Here is an 8,336-nt window from a genome sequence, read left to right as displayed (position 1 = left end):
CGAGCGTTTTTTTTTCTCAGCCATAGAAATAGGACAATCGGGGAAAAAAAAAAAAACTCGGGGCAGGGGGGAGGAAATGACCAAGGGTCCAGCCAGTCCACACCTCCCCTCCCCTGGGGGTGGAGGTGGTGGTCACCAAGCCCTGTCACGGCTGGAGAAGGACTTGGGGCTGGGGGTGGGGGGGGGGAGGGGCGCTTTGCAGACATGTGACTTCAGCACTTTACAACTTTTTTTACTATGAATGTTCGATACGATTTAATATTTATAACTGATTTCTGAGAGATCTGCTCTAAGTGCATTCTGCTAACTGCATGGGAAAGAACATGTGTGCTGACCCACCAATCGAGTTTTTAGGTGTTTGGAGAAAAATGAAAACGGGATTGCTGATTTCTTTCTGTATTAGTGATATTCTGGTACTTCTAGATTTGCAATAAATGTATGCCTTTCTTATTTAAAAGAGACTGATTTGTGTGTGTGTGTGTGTGTGTATGTGTGTTTAATTATGCACTCACCAGTTACTCTTAGCACCTGTTCAAGTTCTCAAGACTCAGGGAAGATTCATTTCAAATAAATAACTTTTTTTTTTAAAAATTGCAGGGTCAGACATTGAACACAGAGTCTCATTCATGTGCTCTTCGTCACCAGCCCTAATTTTTTAAATTCCTGCAGTTTTTTTTTTCACTCTATTATAGGCACATAAATACATCCCCTAGAGATGTTTCTTGAACATCATTATTTCTTTTTTTTCTTTTTTTATTAGTGAAACACCATGAGGTACAGTAGTAGATTTACAATTTTTTGTGCTTGGGTTTGATTATACAATGATCAGATACCCATCCCTCCACCAGTGCCCATTTTCCACCACCATGGATAATATCCCCCCCACCCCCATCCCCCCATCCCCCCCTGCCTCTGTGGCAGGGCAATCCCCTGTGTTCTCTCTCTCCTTTTGGGTGTTGTGGTCTGCAAAAGAGGCATTGAGTGGCAAACAAAACATCATTATTCCTTAATGAAAAAACACACGACTGAGATGATTAAGTGGCCAGAAAGCAACAGTGAAGCCTACATTTGCTGTGCACAGGAGTTCTCAGGCCTGTTTTAACCTCTGAGAAAACAGACTTGCCGTACCAGGCTCCGCACACTTTTTCTGTAAGGATCCAAAGGGTCAAAATCTAAGACTTTGCAGCTGTGGGTTTAACCTGGTAGTCTGAAGGCTGCCCAGGACAATAGAGAAATGACTGGCATGCTGTTCAGTAAATTTAGGGAGCCTGAAATGACACATTATGAGAGATTTTAACTGTCCCAATCATGTAAAAATATAAAAACTGGACCAGAGAGATAAACAGGAAGTAAGGCACTTGTCTGGCTCGTGGCCAATCTGAGTTCAATCCCCAGCACTCTCTGTGGCCCCCCTAAGTACCGTCAGGCACTCCTGGGTATTCCCTGAGTACTGCCAGGAGTGATCCCTGAGTGCTGCTGGGTGTGTCAAAAAATATAAATAACTAAATACAAAAAAACAAAAACAAGTTAAAAGTGGGAATATTATGTAGATATATATACATACATAAGTTTTATTATGAGCTGTATAGAAAAATAGGCAAGGGGGCTGGAGTGATAGCACAGCGGGTAGGACGTTTGCCTTGCACGCAGCCGACCCGGGTTTGATTCCCAGCATCCCGTATGGTCCCCGAGCACCGCCAGGAGTAATTCCTGAGTGCATGAACCAGGAGTAACCCCTGTGCATCGCTGGGTGTGACCCAAAAAGCGAGAAAAAAAAAAAGAAAAGAAAAAGAAAAATAGGCAAGAAGCAGGGTTTAGCTCTGAACTGTAGCTTTTTTTTTTTTTTCTTTTTGGGTCACACCCAGCGATGCGCAAGGGTTACTCCTGACTCTGAACTCAGGAATTATTCCTGGTGGTGCTCGGGGACCCTATGGGATGTTGGGGATTGAACCCGGGTCGGCCACTTACAAGGCAAATGCCCCCCCCCCGCCCCGCCCCGCTGACTGTAGCTTTTGATGGTGGTGTCTGTGTACTGGCGTGATTTGGCACCACCATTACCTATCTCTGAGCCAACTCTCAGCCTACACAAGTATAGGAAAGGATCTCTGAGGTCAGCATGATTCTTGGGTCTCAGCTGCCCCCGGGCAGCTGAGACCCACAGCTGATGTCCATTATCTGCTTTCGTGTTCTGCAATCAGATGCTGCTTTGGCCTGGCCCACTGAGTAATGTTTCACAAATGTGTATAAATGTTTCCCATATACATAAAGGAAGCATAAATGTTTCCCTTTCAAACTGTTGTAAAAATGAGTTGAGAGGGACGGGGAAATAGTATACAGCGGGTAGGGCACTTGCCTTGTACGTCGATGATCCTGGTTCTATTTCCAGCACCCCATTTATGGTTCCCTGAGTCTTCCAGGAGAGATTCCTCAGCACATAGCCAGGAGTAAGCCCTGAGCACCACTTGGGTGTGGGCCAAAAACCAAAAAAATCCCAAAGAATTAAGATCTTGGCTTGTTTCTTTTGGTATTTGGGCCATAACTGGTGGTGCTCAAGGGGACCGTATGGGGTGCCATATTCTAGAGATGAAATACTCAAGAATCTTTATTTTAATATTCTAGAGAGGAACTACTCAGGAATCCTTATTTTAAAACTCATCCAGATAGAGTTCTAGCCTCTGGAAGCCAGTGTTTTTTTATTTTCTGTAATGGCTATGTACATTACTTTAAACGACGAACAGAAAGACACTTTAGACGTGTTGCCTGCTAGGGGGTCCCTCCTATATACTGCACCGAGAAAAGAGAAGTTGTCTTTTCCCGGGGTTTCCTGATGAGGCTTTTGGGGCAGTCTATGAAGGTTGCGCTCCCCAGCAGGTGGGTCATGGTATAGATAAGGAAACTAGCTCCCCCTGCTGTTCAGTTTCTGCAATGACGCTCTGAGGGCGCGGAGCCAGGAAAGAGCCACCAAGTTCAGCTACTTGTTTCTTGGTTGTTCGTAGGAGAAAAACTTTCACGTTCAGACAAAAATGACTTCGGACGACTATTTACAAAGGCTCTTAAGGTCCCAGAGAGTTGATAGCAGAAGGCATCCCCAAAACTCCCACCCACTGGCCCCTTAAATTCAGGGAAACCACATATGATCCAGGGACCAGCCCCTGCCCCCAACCAGCTAAAGGACTTTAAAAATTCAACCCTGGGGGATGGAGCAAGGAGGGTGTTTGCCTTGCTCGCCGCCAACCTGGGTTCAATCCCCAGCATCCCATAGGGTCCCCAGAGCACCGCCAGGAGTAATTCCTGAGTGCAGAGCCAGGAGTAACCCCTGTGCATCGCTGCGTGTGACCCAAAAAAAGCAAACAAACAAACAAAAAGCAAAAAGCCAATTCAACAGTGGCCAGGACTCAGTGACAGTTGCCCTTGCCTGTATGAAGGGATAGGTTTGATTCCTACTCTGTCAGGATTCCCCGAGCACTGCCAGGGGGTGACTCCTAATCACGGAGAACTTCAAGTGGCCCCTAAGCACTGACAGGCATGGCACCCAAACTAAACTGTAGCACTGTAGCACTGTCCTCCTGTTGTTCATCAATTTGCTCGAGTAGGCAGCAGTAATGTCTCACAACAAACTGTGAGACTTGTTGTTACTGTTTTTGGCATATCGAATACGTCATGGGTAGCTTGCCAGGCTTTGCACGCGGGCGAGATACTCTCGGTAGCTTGCCAGGCTCTCCAAGAGGGGTGGAGGAATTGAACCTGGGTCGGCTGCATGCAAGGCAAACGCCCTACCATCTGTGCTACCATCTGTGGAAAATCAGCAGGACTGTACTACTGTACAAGAAGGGAGACATTCACGACATTGGCGACTATAACCCGATCTGCCTATTGTCTGTCATCTACAAGCTGTTCACTCGAGTCATCCTGATTAGGATTGGTAGAACACTGGATGAAGGACAACCATGCGAGCAAGCTGGTTTCCAAAAAGGATTCAGCACGATTGACCACATCCACACGATAACCAAGTTCATTGAGGTTTCTCAGGAGTTCAAGATGCCGCTCTGTCTAACGTTCATTGATTTAAAGAAGGCCTTTGATTCTGTTGACACTGAAGCAGTCATTGAAGCCCTAGCCAATCAGGGCATTTAAACTCAATACATCAGGATCATCCGTGAGCTGTTTTATGAATTCACTACCAGGATCTCACCATTCTACAAAGAAGTGATCATCGATGTCAAGAGAGGGGTTCGGCATGGTGATACCATTTCACCGAAACTCTTCAGTGCCACCCTCGAGAACATCATGCAATGACTAGACTGGGAAGGAATGGGAGTGAAGATAGATGGTCCGCAACTACACCACCTCCGCTTTGCCGATGACATCGTTCTAATAACACCAAGTATTAGCCAAGCAGTACAAATGCTGACCGACTTCAACTGTGAGTGTGGAAAGGTCGGACTCCAGCTGAATCTCATGAAGACAGTGTTTATGAGAAACAGTCTCGTTCCTGACGTTTCATTCGCTCTCAACAGAATGGCCATCTCCGAATGCAACAGTTATGTGTACCTAGGTTGAGAAGTCAATATGACGAACGACTTGGCACCTGAGTTGTGTAGGAGGAAGAGAACGGCTTGGAACATCTTCAAGAGCGTCAAAGAAATACCTAAGAGGACGAAGACCCTCCGGTTCCTGGCACATCTCTTCAATTCCACTGTTCTTCCTGCATTAACATACGCCTCAGAGACCTGGGCCCTACGAAAACAGGATGAAAACGCTATTCAGGTCTCCCAAAGAGGAATTGAAAGAGCTTTGCTTGGAGTATCACATTTCACTCAAATGAAAGAAAGAATCCGGAGTTCCGACATCCGTGGACGATCAAGAATCAGGGACGCTGTCTTGTTTGCCAAGGCATCGAAAATCAGATGGACTGGACACGTAATGAGATTTGGAGACGACCACTGGATAGAGCTATTACTGACTAGATTCCACAGGACATCAAAAGACCGCGTGGCCGCCCACCTACCAGATGGTCAGACTTCTTCGTCAAGACCCTGAACGATCGGGTTGAGGCTCTTCATGTTCCTAGAACAAACAGACGCCATTGGGCTACACTAGCATGCGACAAGGACAAATGGAGACATTACTGGCACCTGCTCTAGCAACTCGATGATTAACGGGAAGTCAAGTGATCAAGTGAAGTGATCTGTACTATCGCTCCAGCCCACCCAAACTAAGCAGAATTATACAATACAAGTTGGGACTGGAATGATAGTATAGCAAGGTGGGCGTTTGCCTTGCACACAGCCAGCCTGGGTTTGATCCCCGGCATCGCATAGAGTCTCCTGAGCACTTACAGGTATGATCCCTGAGTTTAGAGCCAGTAGTTAGCCCTGAGCACGACTGGCTGTGGTCCCCAAACCAATAATAAAATACAACTCTCTGATGAGTATTGCAGCCAGGCATTTATTTAGATTATGGATAATTTAAACAATCCCATAAATCAAGAAAAGCACCAGTTGGAGGCTGGAGCGATAGCACAGCAGGTAGGATATCTGCCTTAAAAGCGACCGACCTGGGTTCGATTCTCAGCATCCCATATGGTCCCCTGAGCACCGCCAAGAGTAATTCCTGAGTGCAGAGCCAGGAGCAACCCCTGAGCATCGTTGGGTGATGCCCCTGCCCCCCCCCCAAAAAAAAGAAAAAAGAAAGAAAAGCACCAGCACTTGAACTCTCCTGCCCATTTACTCCCCTAGAATTCAACAGGTACCCCAAGTCCCTCTCTGACCCCTGTTCCAAGTCCTCACTTGGACGCCGAGGACCCACCCACGCCAGATGTCTGCAGTTAATCCCACAGAGCCTGCCCTCAGCGGAACGCTGATCCTCTTCCACAAACGCCCTTGGCCCGACTTCCTAGATACATCCAGAACCACGCTGCTTTCACCGGCTGCCAGACAGCACCGGAGCCAGCTGTACCATCTCCATGGGCCCCCAATACTGTCTCCTCACCAGGTTGGCCCCTGGCACACGGAAGCCGCTTCCCTCCAGTCCCCCGTTCACCACTGTTCTTTCGGAAGCCACCCAGTGACCCCTATGCAGCTCACATCGGACGCGCACGATCCAAAGCAGGCTTGAGGTGAGCCAGCTGGTGTGGGTGTGACATTTCCGGGCTAAGCCCGCCCAAGATTCAGGTCACAAAGGCCTTCACGGGGTTTCTTAGAAACACAGTCCTGAGATGGCACGTCCTCCTCTGCCGGAGGGGAGCATAACATGACACTCGCCAGAGCCATGCCACTGGGCCCCCTGCCAGGCTGTTTCACTTGGGGCGCCCTGGAGGGGGACGGGTAAGAACCCTCCCCGCCCCAAGGGACCCAGTCCCGGCAGCCGGAAACCTCCAGAACCCAGCTGCCGCCATGCCCACGGCCGCTCTCCACACGCTTGAGCTGAACATCATCATGAGTGAATCTTCCTGGACTCTGCTGCTGCATTCTCGGCCACACAATTCTTCAAACCACACACCCTACCCGTACTCCAAGATTACTGCACCATAGTTGATAGGATTCTAAGTAGGAGGCAACTAATCTTAGAGGGAAATATACATTTTTTTACAAATATATATATATGTAGCACTGTAGCACTGTCCTCACGTTGTTCATCAATTTGCTCGAGCGGGCACCAGTAATGTCCACAACAAACTGTGAAACTTGTTGTTACTGTTTTTTGGCACATTGAATATGTCACGGGTAGCTTGCCAGGCTTTGTCATGCAGGCGAGATACTGTCGGTAGCTTGCCAGGCTCTCCGAGAGGGGCGGAGGAATCAAACCCAAGTCACCTGCGTGCAAGGCAAACGCCCTACCCACTTTCGATGTAATGAATATAATTTTAGGTATCTACAATAACTAAAATATTTTGCTAAAATGTGATTTATACCAATAGTAAAATCAAAGGTACTGTTAATAGAACTGATGTTTGCTATCTACATTAGTAATTAAAAGAAATGTAAAAGGGCTAGAGAGATAGTATAGCAGGTAAGGAGCTTGCCTTCCGTGCAGCCAACCTGGGTTCAATTCCCAACTAAAGGTTACTGAAGAAGTAATTTTCACCCTAAGTTTATAGAAATCAGCCATGTTAAAACATCCACAGTAGTGGTTTTCAATTGCTGCTCCACAAACCAGTGCCAAATAGCAGGTATAAAAAGCTCGAAAAATCACTGCTCTGTAACACACCTCCTGGGTTCTTTTCTTTCTACACAGGGTGGGGGGCGGGGAAAGAGGTATCTAAAAACGTTTATCTCTGGGTCAGGTCTCTCCCCTGAACTCCAGACTTGGATATTAATTCAATCTAAATATCTAGTAGACAATTTAAACTTAGCATGCCAAAAAGTAAACTTGATCTATTTCCCAAACCTCTTCTTCTCACATTCATATCTTAGCTGATGATAATAACCGTGTCTTTCTATTGCTTAGAACAAACCCCTTGGAATTATCCTTTACTCCCCTCTCACGAAACACATCTGAGCTATCAACAAGCATACTGGTTTGATCTTCAAAATGTATTGTGGCTGGAGAAACAGTACAGCGGGTAAGATGCTTGCCTTGCATGTGGTCCCAAGTTCGGTCTCGAGGACCCTATAAGATTTGATGAGCCTAGCCAGATCACTGGGCTGGAGCAATAGCACAGCGGGTAGGGCATTCGCCTTGCACGCAGCCAACATGGCCGACCCGAGTTCGATTCCTCCGCCCCTCTCGGAGAGCCCGGCAAGCTACCGAGAGTATCTCGCCCACACGGCAGAGCCTGGCAAGCTCCCCGTGACGTATTCAGTATGCCAGACACAGTAACAACAAAGTCTCCAATGGAGACGTTACTGGGCCCGCTCGAGCAAATCGATGACCAACGGGAGGACAGTGACAGTGACAGCCAGATCACTGAGTGATCACAAGAGTGATCATTGAGTGCAGAACCAGGAGTAAGCCCTGAGCATTGTTGGGTGTGGCCTAAAAACAAAAAAAATCAAAATCCAACTCTTTTACACATTCTTATCCCCTTTGCTACCAGCGTCCCTTTCCTAGATTACTAGATTCCTTACAAGTCTTCCTGTTTCTACTGTTGTTTCCCGATGAAAACTGAGTAATCTTCCTGAAGACCACGTCACTTCTTCACTGAGATCTCAGAAAAAAAAAATCCTAATAATGGCACTATAGGTCAGGACTTCTTAAAACCTTGTGCAACCTGGACAAATAGTACAGCAGACAGGGCATTTGCCTTGCACACTGCTGACTCAGGTTCGACCCCCGGTATCACATATGACCCCCCCTCCCCCCAAGCACCACCAGGACTAATTCTGAGCTTTCTG

This window comes from Sorex fumeus, unplaced genomic scaffold (assembly GCF_029834395.1).
Source record: "Sorex fumeus unplaced genomic scaffold, SorFum_2.1 ptg000063l, whole genome shotgun sequence".
Classification (NCBI taxonomy): domain Eukaryota; kingdom Metazoa; phylum Chordata; class Mammalia; order Eulipotyphla; family Soricidae; genus Sorex; species Sorex fumeus.
This window is presented reverse-complemented; position numbering follows the sequence as displayed.